This window comes from Mastacembelus armatus, chromosome 6 (assembly GCF_900324485.2).
Source record: "Mastacembelus armatus chromosome 6, fMasArm1.2, whole genome shotgun sequence".
Classification (NCBI taxonomy): domain Eukaryota; kingdom Metazoa; phylum Chordata; class Actinopteri; order Synbranchiformes; family Mastacembelidae; genus Mastacembelus; species Mastacembelus armatus.
The window spans coordinates 19183742-19206060 of record NC_046638.1 but is presented as its reverse complement, the minus strand read 5'-3'; the positions used below and the strand labels follow the sequence as shown (position 1 = coordinate 19206060).

At 40.2% G+C, this 22319-nt stretch overlaps 1 protein-coding gene across 3 annotated transcripts in view; it reads right to left on the bottom strand.

The window, feature by feature from the left end:
• tspan9a (tetraspanin 9a) overlaps window positions 1-22319 on the bottom strand; it is a 143669-nt gene that overhangs the window by 92106 nt on the left and 29244 nt on the right. Inside the window, exons 1-2 of one of the 3 annotated variants that reach the window (XM_026310697.1) lie at window positions 12497-12535; window positions 11572-11633 (exon numbers count right to left, since the gene is read on the bottom strand). The exons of 1 other annotated variant lie outside the window; for it this stretch is intronic. The gene's annotated coding sequence lies outside the window, so the exon portion shown is untranslated. Of the gene's footprint in view, window positions 1-11571; window positions 11634-12496; window positions 12536-22319 lie in introns of those variants that run through there. One more of the 3 variants, XM_026310695.1, reaches the window with a different exon arrangement.

Here is a 22319-nt window from a genome sequence, read left to right as displayed (position 1 = left end):
ATGGTGGTCTACTGAACTATCACCAAGTATGCAGGCAATGGACCTGTGTTAATGAATATCTATTAGCAACATTCTCCATTTAAACAGCACAGGCCAAATCAATTTAGAGCATTTTACTCCAAACGCCCAAGGCTTTTTTTTAATCCACTGCCAAAGCTGCTGTGCCCTGTGCTTGTTGCAGGTTTTCAGTTGCTTGTATCTCTATGGGCTATTCACAAGGACAAAAACAACCCCTGAGTGCTGGGGTTGTGGAAGTCATTTTGTAAACTCCTATCAAAGAAATAACACGAGAGGGCAAGAACAATCTTTTTTGTAAAGAACTCATGCTCAAATGACAGCATAAAAAACAGACCGTCCAATATTCTTGGGAGGTGAAGGATTTGTTGTGTTAAAACAGTGATTCATAAAACATCAGTATCACAGTGATGTGGGAGACTACATCAGATGAGAACTAAGCACTCTTGTGCATGCCACAGACACAGACACATATAAGCCACCCCCCAATTTTAACTGCTAATTCCATCTAAAAATGAAACCGTGCCTCACTCTTAAATTTTAATAAAACAAACACACTAAAACTATTCCCCAACCTTGCATTCACAATGCATTTTGCACACATTTGTGCGCATGGCTGATCTGTGTGAATGCAGCACAAATTACTATAACAGACAGGTGTGTCTGTCACTCGGTCTTCCTGCATGTATGTAAAAAGGGCCTGGTAGAACACTGTAACAGAGAACACAAAACTTTCATCTGTGCAGTGCAGAGACCACACCAAGCCTGGAACAAAGCCACTGAACGGGTAGAGTCCATAAATCACTTCAGTCAGGCCAGGGACAACCATAGATGCAGACATACTCTGCCTAGTCTAGCACTACCTAATACTCCCTTCACAACCACCTTCATTTTTACATACACACACATGCTGTACATTCATACACATACAGGATGGTGTGGTCAACAAGGATCTCACACTGTCCACTGGGCCTGAATTGAAAAAAGGGGGTTATGGGCCTAATTCAGATGTCAAGTGTAGTGTAGTTTTGATTTATGCTGGCCATGTGGCCGGATTGTGATGTATTGCAGAGGTGGAGCGTTTTACATTGTGATGAATACTGTTAGGTGTAGGACCAGATAAATTCTGATGGCACTTTAGAGGGTGCTGTACGCCAGACTCTCAGCCTCGAAGGTTGCCAAGGGGAGGCCAACCATTATTTATATATATATATATATATATATATATATATATATATATATATATATATATATATATACATATATATGTGTGTGTGTCTATTTATGTATTCATGGTGGACTTTTTCTTGTACATATATAAATATATGACATAAATGGCATAAATACATCGTTTGAAAAAGGTTGAAGATTGGAGGGATTTCCCATGGTGAGCTGGGGTTTTACTCCCAATTTATATGTCAGCTCATGCTAATATGGAGCACATACACTTCAAACTATATAAAATTAAAATAAACTCTGCAACTCTTCTCCATCAGCTCTGTGGTGATATAAACACAAACAACTGTTTTGGTATGCATGATGCTTCAACAAGGCACAGGAGGCGATGGGAAAACCTTGATGTGTTGTGCACCAGAAAAACAGAGCAGTGGATGCACATCCAACATCTAAATAACTGAACAGTCACACATGCATGCATGCATAAGGAATACTAAACATATGACTGGCACTGGTTGCAAAGCACAGATATCTGCTTACATACATATATTATAAATCAAACATGATAGGTTAAGTGAACCGTACGCACATGCTCAGCTGCTTGAACGTTTGTCATCAGGAGATGATAACTGTGCCTTCAGTTTAATGCCATAACATGCTGTAATCATCTTAGTGCTGCAGCAGATGATCTCTACACAAAGGAAGTCTTTAAAGGGACAAGGAAAGCTCACCATACCTTATTCCCATCTCTCTAACTCTTTCCTTCCTAATTCTCACTGCAGACTGAGACACTAGCCAACCCTCAGGCATGATCTCACCATTCATAAGCAAACTATGTGAAATCTCTGTAGGTGTTGCTGAGAATGAATGAGCATGTGATTTGTGTGACTTTTATGAAAGAGACAGGAGAAATCACATGGCCCATCAGAATCTCCCCTAACTGTTTTGTTGCAGTGTGGTTACTGGTACGTGGCTTGTTAATTCACCCCAAATAGCCATTGCAGGCTGTACAAACAAGTGTAAGTTAGCGAAGTAAGGACACACTTATCCCATATGTGTTTTTTGCGATAGGTCAGCAATTGACTGATCTCAGAACTCACCAGAAAGACATTTATAAAATAGATTCATAGCTCAAAGCTATAAAATGTTACTGAATGTCATTTGGACTTTTTCACAACCATACAGTATCAACCTGCTTCTCTGTCCTAGGATTTACAGGTGCTACAGCTTAAAATGCATATGGAGACTGCAAAAGGTACCTCTCCTCACCTAAGCCCCTATCACTGCAAAGTACATACAAACCTTTCTGTGTGCAACTCAACTGTAAATGAAACAACAATAACCAGGTCAGTATTCTTTTGTTGTAGACTTTGTCTCTGAGGTGAAAGGTTGCCTCTGATCTCCTTTGATCCTTGGCATTAGCGGCAATATTCAACAGCATCACTAAAACTGGCCATCTGTCTGTTGACGTGGTCTGTATGCAAACCTCTTGTATTTAGAGCATGATTGTCTCAAATCTACCAGCACCCCACTTCTACCCCAATACACACACAAGTCAGTGAGAGATTAAAGCGGCCACAGACCTACATCACTGCATAATCCTGAAAGAGTCTCAGCATCGAAAATCACAACAGTCTCAACATCCTGTCCATGATGTGATTTCATAAAAAGAATCAACGAGATTATATTGGTTATTATTCAGCACAGAATATTTCATTTAGATATACAGTGTTGATACAGGTAAGCTTTCGCCAGCAGTAAAATGAAGATTTGAAGTTGGTGTCTGGTTTCAGAGGATTAATGAGGAGGTAAGTCCGCTGTCACAGGAAAAATGAGCATGGGGTAAAGCTTTAAATGCTGACAGGTTAACAGTACACAACTTACAGAAAATAGACAAAATACATTTCACAGGGAGACATGAATGAATCATCACATGTCCATATATAGTCTGGGAAGCACAGGCAGACACACACTTACAGGAGAGCTCTACCACAGACTGTATCTACCAGGACTGTTAGCAGATTGATACTATACAAAGATGTTCGATTATTGGTTACACCAGCCAGAAGTACCACATGTAGTCTGCCACTGCTTATAGAAAGACTACTTGTAAACTGAAGTAGGTAGAAGAACAAGAACATAAAATACAACCTACTGCAGACTGTATACATTGGGAATTGATCAAGTTACAATATACAGCCACATCCATCACTGGAGGAATATATAATTTACATGAGAAGTAAAATGCAATACCAATCCAATCCAACTTTAATTCTAGAGTACTTTAAAAAGAACACAGCCAAAGTGATGTGCACCGAGATTAAGAAAAATAAAACATAAAATATCCCTTGTGGAGGACACACTGTGGAAAACACATATAAAAGAACTAACATAAGATAGGATGAAATATATAATAAAATGAAACTAAATTGAAAAACATTGACATAAAATAAGAGTCAACATCTCAAACTGAGTTAAAGGCCAAAGAGAAAAGGTGCAGTTTAAGAAGGGATTTAAAATCAGGAACTGAATCAGCTTGTCTGATATACAGTGGCAACTCAACACAATTTAGGGTCTGCAACAGAAAAAGCACTGTCACTTCTGAGTTTTCTTTTAGTCTTTGGGATGACTAAAAGTGACCGATCTGCTGATCTAAGAGAGCGTGATGAGTATAATAATGGAGCAGGTCAGGTAAATACTGTGAGAAAGACCATAGAGGCACTTAAAAACAAATAAAAGAATTTTAAAATCAATACGGGAGTGCACTGGGAAGCAATGAAGAGATTGGAGGATTGGAAAAATCTGGCCATATTTACGTGTCCAAGTTAAAAGATAAGCAGCGCCATTCTGAACTAATTGCAGCTGAGCAATGGAAGTCTGGCTAAGCCAAGCATAAAGTGCACTGCAATAGTCTAAGCAAGTTGTGATAAAAGCACGGATTAAAATTTCAAAAGGTAAAACAGTTACTGACTGTAGGTTTTAAAGACTGTGTTAAAAAGCCCAGATCATTAGGAACCCCATTAAAATAACTTTGGTTTCTTTGTTATTGAAGTGAAAGAAATTAAGGGCCATCCATGGTTTAATTTCACCCAAAAACTCAAGAAATGACTTTGTGCAGGAAACATTTTTGTGTTTCAGCGGCACATAAATTTGACAGTCATTTGCATAAAGGGTGGAATGAGACGTCGCATTTTCTTAGGACCTGGTGAATAGGACACAGTGTCCCCTACACTAACACAAAAAGTTCTGTTGGCCAAATAGGACCTAAACCACTCTAATGCCAAGCCCCGGACACCCATGGAGTTCTCCAGATGAGACAGGAGGATGGCAATGATACACGTGAATCATCTTCCTTTAGCCAATCCTAACTGAAGCTGAATTAACTCTCACTGAGTCCATCCACCCATCCATTCTCTATACTGCTTAGTCCTACACAGGGTCACAGGGAGCTGGAGCCAATCCCATTTGACACTGGGCGAGAGGTGCGATACTTCCTGGACAGATTATCATTCTATCACATGGCTGACACACAGAGACAGACAAACATTCACACCTATGGGCAATAGAGAATCACCAATTAATTTAACCCCTTTCTGCCTGAGTTTGGACTGTGGGAGGAAGCTGGAGTACCCAGAGAAAACCCACACATACATGTGTGATCTGTCATGAGGCGGATGGACACTCTCTCCCCTGTTTCCTTTTGGTTTCTCTTTCCCCTTTTCCTCTTGTGTCTGGTCATCTGTCTAAATTGTTCACAGGTGCGCGAAGTGAGAGGGCACGCCACTTCAATACCACAACTGAGGTGAGACCCTTGAGCAAGGCACCAGACCCCCAACTGCTCCCCGGGTGGTATTCGTTACAAATATAAATTTTTATGCCAGCTAAAAATATCTGTTTTGGTTGTGTAATCGATTTCTTTTAAAGCACTGTTCAAAGTGACTGATATTTGTTTGAAGCAAATGTAACAATACTTTAAACAGGAATTTACATTTATCAACATAAAATATAGTAAAATATATAATAGTAGTTTTCCACATAAAGGTATAATAGATATAAAGGTAACAGACAAATACAAATAGGCTTCTGTCTACCCATTACCAGCACTCCTGCTGTTCAAGTGTCAGTGGATTCCACACTCTGAGATTGATATCATGAACATGTTTAAACTGAAGCCACACAGAGCCATCAGCGTGTTAAATGTGTGGAGGGAACAGATTTTGAAAATTTACAGTAATGGAATAATCACTGTGAAAGAGCACGGCGAGCAGTCATGCAAGACTAGTTGTGGCAACCTTGGATTTCGTCAATACAATCAGTCATGTGTGCCTCTTACAAAACGACAGGGCTTTTTGCTTTTCAGACACCTTAAAAATCAAAATCAATCTCATTCATGAGCACAATGGATACATTTTGTACCAGAGGCCTCTGAATGAATATAATAAAATTGAGGGGGCCTGAAAACAAATTTAATTTAAAGATAAAAAACAAAAAACAAAACAGTAACTTAAGGTCTTACAAAGTGAAGAAAAACATTCAGATCCGCTCAATTAGCATTCTTATCTTATGAAAAGAAACTCTAACCTTTGAAGTTATTTTACAGTTATGAGCAGAGCTGCAATACATTTCACACATGATTATGATTTATTATGTTTTCCTCAGGCTATGCACATATGTGTAAAGGGTATGTATACACAGCTGTTAAGTAATTTAGTCGATGTGTATCTGTGTTGTATGATGTCTGAGTGGTGTGTAATTGTGTTGTCACTGAGGTAGAGAGAGAGCTGCTTGGAGAGACACAGACAATTATGAGTGGATGGCTAAGGCACGTGGGTGGTCATGAAGGTGAAAAGGTCAGTAATGACTGTTGTCTTCACCAGCAGGTCCTAAAACAGGATGTGTTTGTTTCAATCAACAAAAACTGAGGAGGAGTGATTGAGGGCAGCCTTACCTCTCAAGATTCAAGGCACACAAACACACATGCACTATATCTTTCATAACTTCTTTTTTTTCCTCTACCTTCCTGGCTCCCACACCCCTCTCTTTCTGTGATGGGGATTTGTGATCTAAGATCAGTACTGCTGTAATGCCCTTCTCAGTAGACTGACAGATGATACAGCCTGCCCTTTGGGCTCCAGTCGGGATAGCTACAGATCAATACACGAACTGGCTGCCTGTCAGCATTCACACAAGCATGCACATATGCTCGCACAGCCCACATACACACAGAAGCGTGCAAGTGCAAGGCTTGCATCAAAGTCCATCTGAGCCAGTTGGCATTTACCGGAACAGGACCTGGATGTGGCACCACAGCAGGAGGGGGCATTCCCAGGATAGTTCCCAGCCTAGAGGAGCAGCGGGGTTGGAGGATGACGGAGCTGTGGCATTCTGATCACAGATTTCTCTGGCTCCGCCGGCTGGTTAAATTAAGCAGTTTGGAGGGATGAACTGACTGTCTGACTGAGCAAAGCAACAGGCTGCAGAAACAATCAAAAGGCTGAAGTCTCTGCCAGGTGTGTGTGCCTGTGTGTTGCACTATGGCTGTTCAGCCTCTGTGGGAGAATTTGTGTGTGGTCAGTGAGTGACATATTATTGTGCTGTTGTGCTAACAGTGGTTTTGGTGCGGCTCCATTAGCTGAGAATGTGCAGTGTGCAGCTTTAGGTAACCATTCATTCTCTAGAATACACTACATATGACAAAAATATCTGAAATTAGCATGATTATAACTGAACATAGGATGGGATTTATATTACTTCTGAAAGGTTTTTTAATAAGTTAAAGTTTGAACTTAGCACATGTTTCTTTATGACTACTATGAGTTATGTTTGTAATGCTTTTTTAGTGAATACTATTTGAAGATATTTGAAGACTGAATGAAAGGTCAAGATAGAATTTTTGCAATAAGGTTCTGATGAAGTCTACAACACAAGGCTCCATTCAGGCATAAAGAGACAGAATAAAAATCCTCCTGGCCAGACAAATTTAAAAATTCTCACTCCCCATAACATCATTCTCTTGTTCTTTATTATAACGTCCAGTGAAATGCAAATGTTGGAAAATATTTGTCACATGCAATCTGAACAGCTACAGTAGCTCATATCGGTATAATATAATTTATATTCACTGCACTATGTTCTCACTTCATACAGTACAACATGTAAGCACATATACAAACAGATGCATACACATACCTAGTGTCACATTATTTTGACATTGGAGAAGGTTTTCTGCTTTCAAGTGGAAGTTCTCAGAGACCGAAACTGAACTGCCAATCCTTTCCAAATATAGACTCTCTCTGTATGCTCGCATCATCTTTCCGAACAGAAGCAATGTGGAGTGACCTATGCAAATAAATTAAGTCCAAGAGGGACCTTGTATTTCCATCGTTCCATTGTGTATTGCCTTACTGATCCTAGACATAAATAAAAATGAGATGCAGTATGTATAAATAATGCCACCACAAATTTGTCACCTTCACACTCAACTTGTCTGCCACCTTCTCTCTCAAACACACGGTAATTTATTGTCTCTTAATGCCATAGCAGAGTCAATCAATAGCCAATTAAAGACAAACATATGAGGTGCATGTGGTGCCTTTTGGACAAGGAAATAAATATGTAAATGATTCACTGGTGGAATAGTATCAGAATGCCCACTGCCCCAAACACACACACGCACACGCACGCACGCACGCACGCACGCACACACGCACACACGCACACACGCACACACACACACACACACACACACACACACTCGCCCCAGTGTGTTAACCTTCTTGTACCACACTGCAAGATTAATAGTGGCCAGAAAACCCAAAGGAGCTATTAGCCCAACCTGAAAGGTTGTGAGACATGCCCTGTGTGTGCCCTTGTCCTTCACTTTGACTGAACGGCAACACGCAAGTGTATGGACAGTACATTTAAAAGTAAACCTACAGTAGATAAGCACTGCTAAGTAACCCTTTTTTCCCCTCAAAGTCCCCGTTGGTATTGCCATTACACATTTATTCACACTGAATAATAAATGAACAAGGCTTATTGGCCCTTTCCTTCTCTCTGTTTTTTTCTGTTACATAAACTCTCTCTAACACTTTCCAAGATGACTAAAGGACATGGACAGGCACTTATATATTCATTCCTAAATCATCATCTTAAGAATTTAAAAAACAAGTCATGTCAAAGAGATATCAAAAACAGAGCAGCAGTCAAAGACAAATCTTCCTTGCAAACAGTGTTGACATGGATAACACTACCATCTGATTTTGCATCTTGCTGCTACATGGTATATACGCTTTGGTATGCAAACACACTAGAGCCTGACTAATTGTTTTTAATTATCCAGTTGTAGTCATATTGGTATTTGCAGTACTGGTTCTACTAACACTCAATAGTTTCGTCAAGCAGCGAGAACTGAGACAACACTACTCCTGCAAGTTCACCAAACACTTCACTGTGTCGCTGACCGCGTCAGGAAAAAAATGCAGTCAGTATTTGTCGATCTGTACCTTTACGATAAGCTGCTTTATTTTCATTTGTAATACATTGGTTGGACATGGCCCCTTCTTTCCTCTTCCGCATAACATTCTCCCTCAACAGTATGGCATTGACAGCTGATTAAAAACATATGTTTTCACTTATGTAAAGTGCACTGTATGTTCCTAAATTAATTAGAGACAAAGCTACCTGCACAATTGGCTGGTCAGTACAGCTATTAGGTTTGGAAAAAGTGGGGGGGGGGTCTTATATGTACCTGTGTAACTGTCTGTCTTCTGAAGAGTTACATTATAGGCTGTGTTTAGATTGTAATGTTGTTAGGCTACCTACTGTTTACAAGAAATGTTTTTTTTCTGAAGGAAAGAATGTAATGTGTTTTGTTGCCACACCGACATCTTCAGACCTGGGCACTGACAATTTAAGAGATCCAACAGATTTAAGAAGTTGACCTGTACCTGTTTCCTGGTATGGACCTTTATTTTGAAGTGTTTCCTGTTTTCTGTTCCTTCTCTTAATGTTTCAAGTTTTATTTTTGCCATTAGTGTCTGATTGGTGTCACCTGTGTGCCTTAGTTCTGTTATTTATACTCAACCCCTTGGGTGTATTCCAGAGAGCAGGTTTAACAAACCCTGAACTTTGTATTGATTAACCCTGAGATGACAAAGTCACAAGTTTTTGGTTCCAGAACAGCTGATCAGAGTTAAACCAACTGAGTTATTCATGTGCACAAGGACTATAAAAAGCCATCATCAGTGGAGCTCAGATACAATGACTCACCAGGCAGAGAAAAATGGTTCTCTCATTCAATTGTTAATTGAAGTTAAAAATATTTTTAAATTTTGCAATTTTCAGTTTTCTGTTGGATATTTCATGGATAGAAAATCAAGATAAGAAAATCTTCATTTTTAATTTTGCACTGGTCTAAAAATTTTAAACAGTAATCCAGAAAACCATATCCAATTTTTCAATTTTCTGTTTTTGTTAACTCAAATATAAAATTGAACTGCACGGACCTTATGCAGTCCTGAGCACATGAAGACATTTTATGAAAGAAAAGTGACACAGCTGCAGCAGCAAATGAGAGGGAAATGGCAAGGGAGAAAACTGCTTCTCAAGTCAATGTGTAAGTCTGAAACACACAGTTACATTATGCATAGTCCTTTCATTTAACACCACACTTAGTTTCTTTTAATGCTAGGCTACGTATGTAACAGTGGTGGATGTCACTGCATTTTATATTTAATCTAATGGGCCAAACACACCTTGCAGCTGCTCAAAATGAAATTAAAGAACATTATACAGAGAAGTAAAACACAGCCTACTATAGAGGGTCATTATTATAAACTCATTTTGTTTAGGCATATTGGACACATTAAAGAAACTGAACATTCAGTGGTTTTATTTCAACACACAAAGTGTTCTTTTTAATATTATATTTTTACTTTTAATCTGGACATGTAAAATTTATTCTCAACATTTCAACATTATTCTTCACATGCACAATAAAACCTTCCCTTGTGGCTCTAACACTCCATTGTATCTCGATGCTTGACAAGAGGTGATATGATTAACAATATGACAGAGTTCTAATGGGCCTCATCCACATGGTGGACTGTACTTCCATGTTTTCTCGACTCTTTTCCTGTCATCAGGTAGTGATATGTGTTTTGCCTAGTGTGTGTGTTCCTTATTTATTCAGTTAAAACACTGTACTCTAAACTTTCATGCTTTCTTGAGTTTTGTCTGCATTTGGGTCCTCTCCATAGCCTAAATCATGACAGTTTCTGTTAGTCATGAAGATACCTGCTCTTGCGGTGAGGATAAAGCTAGTTATTTTTAATTATATACTTAGCTTTCTGCAAATGGAAACTTTTCCAAAATAACAGAGAGGTAAGACACTAGAAAAGAGTGATTTGTCTTATACTGCTCACTGTAAACCCTAATAAAAGATGATTAGATTAGGGAACAGAGATGAGAGAGTGAGAGTGTGACATGCAACAAACAAAACCATGGCCCTTTCAATCAATCCATGAATAATCTCTGCCATGGAACTTCACACCTTGATACGTTTCTTCTTTAACACTCATCCCCTAACATGAATAGCATTGAAGCCTTGCTCGCTCTGGCCATTACTGTGTCACTTGCTCCACATTCCTCCTCCTACATGCTCTGCTACCACAGGCGCCGTAAAACAGCCTGACAGTCCAGCCCCGCTTTGATCTCAAGGCACAGGTTATCTGCTGCCGGGCTAATTTTAGTTAGCCCCTTTAAGCTCTGCTTCTCTTTGAAGCATGGGTACCGTGCAGCAGGGACTTCAGGGGGGGCTATCACTGTATCCCCTCTACTTTCAGGAAGAGGGCTTCACCCTCACATCTATGAAGGTCTACTATAATCTCAACAAGATCATCCGTACTACAGCTCTGTCTTAATCAACTCTCTGTGGACAACTGTGCTTGGACAGCAGTCTCAGGTGTGGGTTCAAATAGAAAAATTTTGATTAAATGGGAGCTAAAGTACTCACCATTGTGAGGGGGCTTGTTGAATAAACAGAGCAGTACACAGGAACCGTTTGAGGAGGAGCGCCATCGAATCCTCCTGGGTATTGTATTGCATGTATGTTTTATTGTGATGTTTTAGTCATATGTTTTGCATTGTGCTTTATTGTTTGGATGAATGGTTAAAATGTCTATTTGTAACTGATCTCTGTGATGCTGCTGTCTTGGCCAGGACACTCTTGCAAAAGAGATATTTAATCTCGAGTTATATCCTAGTTAAATAAAAGTTAAATAAACAAATAAAAATAATAAAAGTAGAGGCTCTTGGCTTCATTGTGCTCCTCTGTTAACAGACTGTCATTGTAGATGGAGGAGGGGTGTGAAATCTTACCTTCTTAGAATGGTGAGCAGGAAAAGAGACCTCCTGCACCTGAGGCTGGGATGGTCAAAAGTCTGCAAAAACAAACAGTGGATGATTCACTTTGCTGTCGGTGAGACCTTGTGTTTGGGATATGACTGTTGCATTTATTTCTTTTTATGTATTTACCCCTTTACTTATTAAATCAGGTACCCAGTGAACAAATCCCATGAATTATGATGTCCTAGAGAAACAAGCTTATTCAAACAATACAACAGGAATATACCATAAAAACTTATAAAATTTTACCAGCCTCGAGCTGTTATTAAAAATTGAAGAGCATCTATAGTGCAACCTCAAGCAGAGTGTGTTTACAGCAGATTATAGTGTAGTACACAAAAGTCCTCTCCCTGTGTTTTTACAGTGGTCAACCAGCTGGTGTAAGTCTCACTCAAGACAATAAGGTCCTTAAGAGTGTGACCTTGCACGTCATAGCAGAAAGCAGAGCTACAATACAAATTCTGCCTGTCAAGGTGAATGGTATGTCTTGAAAGCATTTTGTCCATTTCATACCAATATAACAGTGTACAAATGCAACTCTCTTTCATTAGCTTCCCCAGCTGTCTTTGGCAAGCACACTACTGAGATCAAACATACATAGGTGTACAGAAATGACATAAGCAAACAGAGCTGCACATCCAAGGCAGGGTACACAGAATGTCGAAGCACAGCATTTGTTCTGTGGCATGATTGATAGCTGTGTGGGTGCACCTTCAGATGAGAGGAGCAGGAAGTGTCTGCAGGCTGATTTAGCACCTCAATCTCATACAAGAGGGGTCACTTTTCTCCTCACAGGATGACATACAAGGGCAGAGCCACAGATTTAATTTCCATTTTATTGTGAAAAACGTCAGCTAATGTTTCCCTGTGTGTTGCAGAAGCTGTTGCATAAGCTTACCAAAGGACAATTGTCACTGCCATCGCCAACTCATAGTAATGTAGTTCTACACAGCATGTCTTCAATCTCCACCACAGTCTGCCATGCATACACAGGAGAATGTTTTGACTAGGGTACACTGCAAAGTCAAAGTCTAGCACAATAGCTCAACCTTTTCAGTACTGATTGATAGGGTGCAATGACTGGAAAAAGTGTATCCTACCAGTCAGTTGTGAACCTTACTATGCCAGCCAGAATTGTCTCACATTATGTTTCACCCTCTCTTCTTTCCAAAACCTCTTTTCATTACAGACCCATTCATTGTATAAAGAATTTAAAAGCAAGGACAAGATAGAATGAAATGGCTTCAGGGTTTTCAATTTCTATCAAATGATACAATGTAAAAAGACCTAAGGTCAGGCATGGAGTGTAAGGCACTGAGTGGCTGGGTGAGCAGGCACAACAGAGAGGGAGGAACACAAAGAAGGCAAGTAGTGAGAGGAGAATGAGCATAATGTTTGTCTGCGAGTACAGCACTGTGATGACTGACACAGTAATAAGGAAAGCAAAGGGAGGAGAAGGGAAAAAAACAGAAGGATCACCCAACCGAGAATGTGCAAATAATTTTAGAGAATAAAAGCAGAACAAACCAAAGAGTGACACGAGCGGCAAAAATTCCCATTATTAGCCAGAATTAATTAGGGTTCCATTGATGCACTGTGCAACAAGACAAATGTAATTATGTAACATCATTACTCCTCATCATACAAGCTTGCCCCTTCCTTTTCCCTCGGGGACTGTGGACAGCCAACCGGACAGCCAACCCTAAACACTGGCCATAGGAAAAACAAGATGGCTGTCAGCATTCATTTAGCACTGGAGCAACACATCCACAGTAAGTCATGCTCAGCAGATAGATGTTGGTTTCTGGTCATCAGGCAACACACAGCCTTCCTATAGCTATAAACAGACTGTAATTTGGCTTGAGATGTGATCACTCACTCCCTGCGAGACATATTTACCATCTGTGGCCCTTTACCCTGTTTGTGTCTGTGTGCAGCATGTGTGGAGGAGTTAATGTGCCTTGATGAGCGCCTGTTTGAGGTTCTGCAGCAACCATGATGATAGCTAGTTATCTCGAGAAATATACATGACATTCAGTATTACACTGGACATGGAGAGCCTGCTCACAGCTTTGTGGGTGTTTAGCAATCAAATGCAATTCTTTAAGATCGGACAGGGGAAGGCAGCTGACCTTGGCTTTCCAACACAGTTGTTCTTGAGGGTGAAACAAATCAGCAATCTAAAAAAAAATGATACAGACTAAACATCTTTTTTTTTTTCTTTTTTTTTTAAAATAGAAGAGTAGAATATGTGGCCTTGCACAGAGAACCTTAACGGTGAATAACCTTGTTTTAATAAAAAAAAAAAAAACAAAAAAAACAGGGAAAGAGCCTTTGAAAAGCCGATGCTGTGTTGTGTGGTAATGGGGTATCATTTGTCTCATGGGAGAGAGCGAAGCCCTGCAGCTGTGGCGTACACAGAGCTCACACAGCTGTGAATGAGGCAGTGTCAGCCAGCGCTGGCACACACCAGCAAGTCAGCTGAGAATGGCTGGCTTTCCTCCTACTGAGAAAGGCAAGTGTTCATGTAATACGGGGCTGCTGGACAAGCATAAAACATACAGTGTGCCATTGCTCTGGATAATAAGAATGCTCAGAATTAAACAATAATATAAAAGTATTTATTAAAAGAATTTAGTCATATAAAAAGACAGCAATTGGCTGACAGTGCCAGTGGAGCCTATGCTGTAATCTCAGCTGATTGGATCAGTTTCAGTAATTCTTTAGGGAGAGATGCCAAAAGTCCAGTTGCAATGAATTTACTGGAATTAGTGTGAAGCAGCTTTTTTATGTGAGCTTTACTGTGCATCCATGAATCATGCAATCCTAGCTTTAACACCCTGTAGGGATTATGAACAACATGCTGCAGAGAGCATTCCATCCATTCCACACTCAATCTGCTTTTCTTGCACAAATGCATAAATTGAGGCGCTACAATGCTTAATCTCTCTTCCACATTTCTGTTTGCGTAGGGGACAGTGAAATTGAAATGACAGGACCTGGACTGAAGCACATCAGGGTAAAATGAAGGTATCATTCCTTTGTTTACAGAGATGACAGGCTACTGATTGTTCCATGGTTAAGCTTTGAGGTTCAAATACAAGCCACAGCAGGGCCTCACAACTCTCCATGTGTCTATAGGTGTAAGAAATCTATTATGTTCTGCAGCAGTCAAACTGCTGACTCTGCTGTGCTAATACGGCCTTAAAGCTAATCCGGAAGACCATAACTATATAAATGATGGTGCATAGTTTCATCTCCTGCTTATATATCACTCCCTTCTCTTTTTTCCTCCATAGCACCTAACAGCTGTCCCTCCATATCTGTCTCTTTACACTATCATTTCCTCCCTGTATCCTCTCCTGTGCACAAGGTTTCTCAGGCCAAAGTAGTGCCGCCTTGCCTTAATCCAACTCCACTGTACTGAAGGGGAGAAAACTTCTCTTTCCAAATCCGACAGCTGCATCAGTAATATTGGACTCTCGGTCGCTCGTCTCTTTACATTGTTGTCATGCCTTTGTCTCACCCAGTTTCGCCTCTTCACACCATTGCTTACAGCAGAACGGACATTCATAGAAGGTGTGACGACTCTTCCCAGGAATGTTGAAAAAGAGCCAAAACAGATCCCATTCCATGGAGCGTACAAGCAGTGTGGATGTGTGGAACAAACATGCATGTCCACCCAATACACATACAGTACATACATAGGGATTTTACATGGACTTACATTCATTTCTCAGAGACTTACCCTAACCATTGCTTGCCAAACCCTAACCCTTGCCCGAATCTTAAACAAAGTTGTTACCCTAAAATTCAGTGACCTAAATGGTGGGGACCAGATGCTGATCTTTCTTTCTCTCACACACACACCAGACACATACACAATTCTGTCACGATGGACATGTGAAGAATGAAATGCGTAAAGGGGGGATCTTGGGCTGGGCAAAAGGCTTAACAATAGCTTTATGTTTTTTATTCTACTGTTCCTCCAGACCTGTATGGAAACCATACAACTCCACCTGAAATCTGCATAACTGAGGCACAGGTACTTATCTGAGCAAATTGCTGTGTAATTCAAGACAGTGGGCAGCTTGGCCAAGCTCTGATTGCAGGATGATGTGTGTGGAAGTTGAGTGTGGGGGACTGCAGGGGAGCTACTGCAGGCGCTGGCAGTGAGCCAAACTGTGTGGCATTGCTGAGTGACGAGATACACGCCTGGAGGTTCTGCAGAAGCTGAATTATAAGAGGCAGGGCTGAATTAAATGGGCAGCTTTAACCATGCAATTACTTTCTACGAGGAGAAAAAACAAAAAACAAAAACAAAAAAAAACAAACAAAAAAAAACATCAGCACAGCTACAACACAGAGCAAATTTGCAATTACAAGCAGAACAGAGGAAACAGAGTTTGGACTATCAAATTCATTATTATTATTAAAATAAAAAATAAATAAATAAAAACCTGCTTCCATTTGGCTTTCTGTTACAGTTCTAAAATTTCCAATCAATGTATTTGAAGAAAGAAATTATGAGCTTCAACTTCAACTTTTCTTCACTTCGAGACATAATTTATCAACTCTTCCTTAATAGAATATTTAAATGACAACGACAGTGCCTCCACACATTAATTCCTCATGCATTGTGATATTGCCTAAATCAGTGTGAAGACATGCACACATCACACACATATGTTGCTGCTGTTAGAAAGGGTTCAGAGTTCAAGGTTCTTGGTGTTTTGGAGAGGAAGAGTTATGACAGCTCTGCTCCATCTCATTCCCCTGACTGTCATCTAACACGGCATCATTTCTCTATGAAAGCCTCGCAGTTGAACACACAATGCCACGGGAGGGCAAATCAGCGCTATGACTGTTCTAATTTACCACTCATGCTTCACAGACATTACTGTAGAATGTATTGCAAATTGAGGCGATATAAATTATGGGCAACTGTGAAACCTACACACAGTAATATTAAAAAGGCAGGTCTTTTTCTGTACGTGAGGTGAGTGTGTGTTTCTGTGGAGATGGACAGGGCAATTGGAATGAGATAAAAATGAAAATGACCCAATTACAACCTCCTGGTCTTGGAGGACTTGCAAGCATAAAGGAATAAAAATTCATTTCCACCAGAACACGTAGCACCCGTGGAACAGATGGCTGTCATTGGGAAACATGTGGCAAAGAGAAAACAACAGTAAAAAGAAGAGGGAGATACTGTATGAAGGCCCTCAGGCAGGCTTGTTATGATTATCAACGATTAGTCTCTCATTGGGGAAAGAAAGCAAAACAAATCTCCAAACATTAAGACTGGCCTGTACACCCCGCAGCAAGGTTCTGTTTTGTCAGCGGGACAGCAATAGCTGCTTAAGCACTAAATGCTTCCCCATTCTCCCTATTTTTTTCACTGCATGTACAAGCAGTGCAGTCAAATTCCACTGCCCGCAACAATGCAGCCTTCTTTTAACTGTATATCTGTGCTTGTATGTCTTGATTAGTCTTGTAGTCTGTGGTTTTGTTACTGTATGTTGCTCTACCTTTCAGGTTGTGATCAAAATATTAGGTGCACCTTAGAACTTTAATCCCTACTATACATTTTTCAGGGCCAGTGTCTGGGGCTGTAAACTCTGAAAAACTGTGACAGTAATCAACTACATTGATTTTGTAACTTTTTTTTTTAAATCAAAAACATATTACAAAAAGAATAATCAAACGTTTTTTGATCCTCAGCAGGGAATTCACACACTACCCAGCAGTATGTAAAGTAACTCAAATTCTAAGCATATAACCTAGTTAACATTAGCTCCACCTTTACCAGCTGCACAGTTAAAGTGATGAACAATAACAATAACACAAATATAGTCCAGTAATCTAAAATGCATTGATGTGAACTGTGCCATTGAGTACTTTTACTTTACACACTTCAAGTATATTTGGTTGCTTGTGCATTGCTTTTGTACTCAAGTAAAATTTTTGACATAGACATTTACTTGTAGTAAGTGGGGTGGAGTATTATTACACTGTGGTATTTATATTTTCATTTAAGTGAAGGACCTTATTACTTCTTCCACACTAGTGATAGGTATACTGGAAATAAAGAATCTTGTAAGATAAATACATTTTGTATTTTCTGGTGATTTTCATCTTCTAAGTCCTTAATTTTCAAGGGTCTCAGATGAGTTTATGCGTGGGAGGTAAATAAACAGATGGCCTCAGATGACAGATGCAGAATGCGAAGTGAATGCAAAAATTACAACAAAACACATGAAAGTTATACCAAGTGAAACAGAAAAACTCATTATATCAATAAAAATACTGTTAATGAGAAGACACCCCAATCCATAAACTCTAGGCATTTGTTTAGAATACATGAATGCTGTACAAGACAGATATCTATCTATCTATCTATCTATCTCAACACACACACACACCATATGCTCATTCTACATGAATCATGATTCATCAATTGTGCTATATTTCGTACAGCCCAGTGGTATCAAATTAATTTCAACAACTATACAAATGTATTATTCCCACAGGAGATTCTGCAAGCCTGCAGATTTCTGATGATGAACTGTAACCAGTCATCCATGCTAGCTTCTGTACAGCTGCAGACCCTCTGTCTTTACTGACATTCTGCTGCCAGGTTTCCAGTCTTAAATGGCAATTTATCCTACTGAATGTTAACTGGCATGGTTAACTGGCAACTCTGAATCACTGATATCCATATCCATAGCACCCTACCTTTGCTAACAAATTCATACATTATAGTTTCATGTATCCCTGCAGCTAAAATATTCATCCCTGCAAAAAAAAAAAAAAACAAAAAAAACAAAAACAAATACTTGATGGCTTGAACACAAATTGTTTCCAATAACTTGCACCCATTTTTACATCTTCTGTCAGGAATGAGCATAAACTTTACAACTCATTAAACACACTGCACAAATGGTCAGTAACAACTGGAGTCCTGGCAGTGATAAGGCCAGCAAATACCATGAGAGAGGCCAGTCCTAGCTTGGTCTCCATTGTCACGTCCACCTCTTTTTCTTAATAACTCATCAATCATCATGTATGTCCACACCTTAAGGTAGCTTAAAATACTCAAGTTTTGAAATTTATACAAGAAAAACACCAGAGGCTTCCTAGGAATGCAGATCTTATTGATCGTCACACCTAACTGCATGGAGAGATTTAAGGCTAGAGATCTCCTCAGTGCTGTACAAATCCCAAGGTACTCAACTTTCCTCCAAGGCCCTGGTTCAACAAATAATCTCTCTCTTTTCTACTCTCCAAGCCTCCTGTACCACTATCCCTGGCAGCCCTTTGCCAACCGTGACGCTAATGCACAAGAGAAGGTTTACAATCTCAGGAGAGTCATGAGAGCAGATTATCACCTTGGCCGGTGGATAAACAGCGGCCATCATGTACAATCATCACCAGAGGTTTGGATTGGATCCAGGGCTGATGTCCCCAGGGCGTGTATGTGTGTCTACGTGCCTAGGAAGTCCATGTGGATATGGTTTGCCTGTGCTCACTGCAGAAGCTATGCCAAGTTGGCACAGCTGGCTCTAGCTGTTGATCCTCTATTCTTGTCCTAGAGGAATTTCCTTCCTGATCCATCGTACAATCAGTAATCTGAAGTGTCTAATTTGCCAGAACTCCTCAATCTCCCTCAAATGCATACAGACACGTAAGAGCATCTGTTAGGACACACTTATGGTTGAGAGAAGTGCAGCTGTGCATCCATCAACCCAGTCACACACATTTTTTTAAATGCACACCCAAGATCATTGGACACATGGTATTGGAAGGAAGCATGTGCTCCAATGCCACGGGGGTGAACTGTCAGCACCCATGACCTAACAAAGGCATTTTGTCACCAGGTGGCATAAATCACAGCTTTCTCTTCAGCTCAACTCAGGATTTGAAACACTCTCTGCAATTCCAATAATCTTAGACATCTGAAGTATGACTGATTTCATTTTACTCTGGACATTTTATACTTTTGAAGGAGCAAGTTCACTTAGACTTTTATTGTAAAAACATAAACAATTTTGATGTGAAACTAAAACCAGGAAAATAAATATGCCAAGACCACATCCGTGATGCCTTGCCTATCCTCACAGGACAATGGAATTAGTGGGAAATAGGTGAATAGATTGTGCACATACAGCACAACATGAAATGCATCAGTCAGACATGAGATGTGACATTAGCAGCTCATATCCTTTATGCAAATTCCCAGAGGCTGTCTGCTCTGAGTAATGCCATACTGAATTTATAGTTGATAAAACGTCTATTATTTAATTTCTCTCCCCAAGTTTTAAATTAAGGTAATAGACAAGCTGGTGGTAAAGTCTTAGAGAATTAAAGAGGGGGCTGAATGAACAAGGAGGAGGGGGATATATAATAAGTGCGGACAGGGAACAGTGAGCAGCAGATGAAATATGTGCTTGGAAAACATAATTAGCAAAAATGGCTGTCAAACATTCCAACCCCACTGCAGAGGACAAAACCCCGCTACACATAGTCAAACACAAATACGGCAGACTAAAGCATTCCAAAAATGTCTTCTCTTAATTCTCCATACGTTCTTCTATCTTAAGAGGCAATTATGAGAACAAAGTAGTTACACATTTCACACAGTGTTGCAGCAGCACTACAGGGCATGTACAAAGGGCTGAGAGGAGAAGACAACTCACATTGATCACTATTTTACCCATATCGCTTTATCCCACTGAGTACAGCTCACTCATTCTGGAGATGAAAGCCCTATGGGCTAATGAACTCTTGTGTGAGGTCCTCAGCTGCCTTCAATTAACAGCCTTCATAATCTCCCCCTGACAGCAGCTGCTGAAAGGCAGCACAGATACACAACATATACACTTTTTCACATGTACATCGCTTCTCTGTGTGAATTCGTTTGTGCTGTGCAGATGCAGAGTAATGCCAGTGTGTCATAATGTGTTACCATGCCTGCCCCCAGTGTTTGACTATTGAATGTCTTGGCAAAATTCTTGAGCCTCGGGCAGGTGTTTTATATCTCCACAAATTCCCACTGGTTCTTCCTGGTTGAGACAGAGGAGAGAGGCTCACCTTTCCTCTCTTCTCACCTGGATAAGCAGAAAACAAAATACTGCCAACCACAGGTGTCAGGCATCTTCTCAGTAAGCCAAATTGGGAGAGAGTGTGAACGGAAAAGATGAAGTGCACAGAGACGAGAGTGAAGGATTTAACGGAGAGCAAAGCGCGAAAGCCAAGGTAAAACCAGCACAGACCAGGAGGAAGTACAATAAAAACCCAGACTCAAAGGGTAGAGTTCTGTGGAAGGGAGCAAATTGAGGGCAAGTGGCAGTGAAGCTAAAAAGAAAAAAAAAAAAACAAGTGTATTAGTATTCTACAGAGAGAAAAGTGTATGTGACCTTTGACATGTAATGGGTTGCACTATGCACCACGAGGGTCTTAACTGGTCTGTCCAGACATCTCAAGTTCACCCTCTCAAAACAAACACAGACACAATCACATCTGCTGAATCCTCCACTGGGACGACCAAGAATCTGTAAGTGGTTGGTTGGACTTCATGAATTCAGAGAGAACCAGCAGGCTACACTAAATAAGAGAATCTGTACTCAGATTGCATAGGAAAGGCACATGGGAACTACTCTTTCTGGCATTGTTATTTGTAGCTGTGTGTTTGTGTGCATTAGATAAAGAACTTCTGCCTGATGAATTACAGATGCACATGAAACAACAGTTTTCATGTTTTCCATTTGTTTTGTCACTTTCAAGTCTCTCAAAAGCTCCCAGCATTATTTAGCTCTGCAGCTGATAAGGGTAAAAGTAATATGAAAGAGAAGCAAAGGTTGTACTGGCAATCACATGACTGGAGCCACTACTGGACAGATACATGGGATGTTTGATGGTTCTGTTCAAATTGAAAAAAATAAATAAAAAAAAATAAAAATAATACATACATGCTGTTATTTATTGGAAAAAAAGATGTAGTAGGTAAGAAAATACAGGAGGATAAGAAGGGATCTCACTGTAATGAGCTTGCTATAGAACTGCACACCAGAGATTACCATGTGTACAAGGTCAGGTGACTGAGAGCTACATCAATCATTTACAAAATCAATCATCCACTCCGGTGGTTGCCCGTGACTGAGGAAAATCCACTTCTGAGTCACATCCATGCACTGTCACACCAGTCTGTCTTGCACTCTTACTTTCTTGCTCTATCCTCATCTTTTCCACTATCTATTCACAGAATGAATTACAGGATAAGACGATTCCACAAAGACAATGCATTTCAAGCCCTCTTTCTTCACACCCCCATCTCTGAGGTTCTTATTTATCAGTGCAATGACAGACATGGTGAAGAGTAGAGATGTCTGGAATCCCTCCCTCTTATAGCTAAATCATGTTGCGGATGGGACAGGTCCTCTGGTGCAGCTTTGATCACCCTTCAAGGACTGAGAGTGACTGATGGGCCCAAGTCAATCCTGCTGCCTATTCATCTCCCTGCAAGATGAGGACAGGAGAGAAAGCAGGCCGAGAAACAGATTGCAGTGATCCAAATCGCATTAATCCAAAATGAGCACTTTCAGTTTTTATATGTAAGGGTGTAGGAAGACAGGGGTGGTCTTGCAACAGAGGATTTTTAATGACACTTCATGGCCCTGATTTTAAGGTGCCCCGCTAATTATGATATTACCATGTTAGTC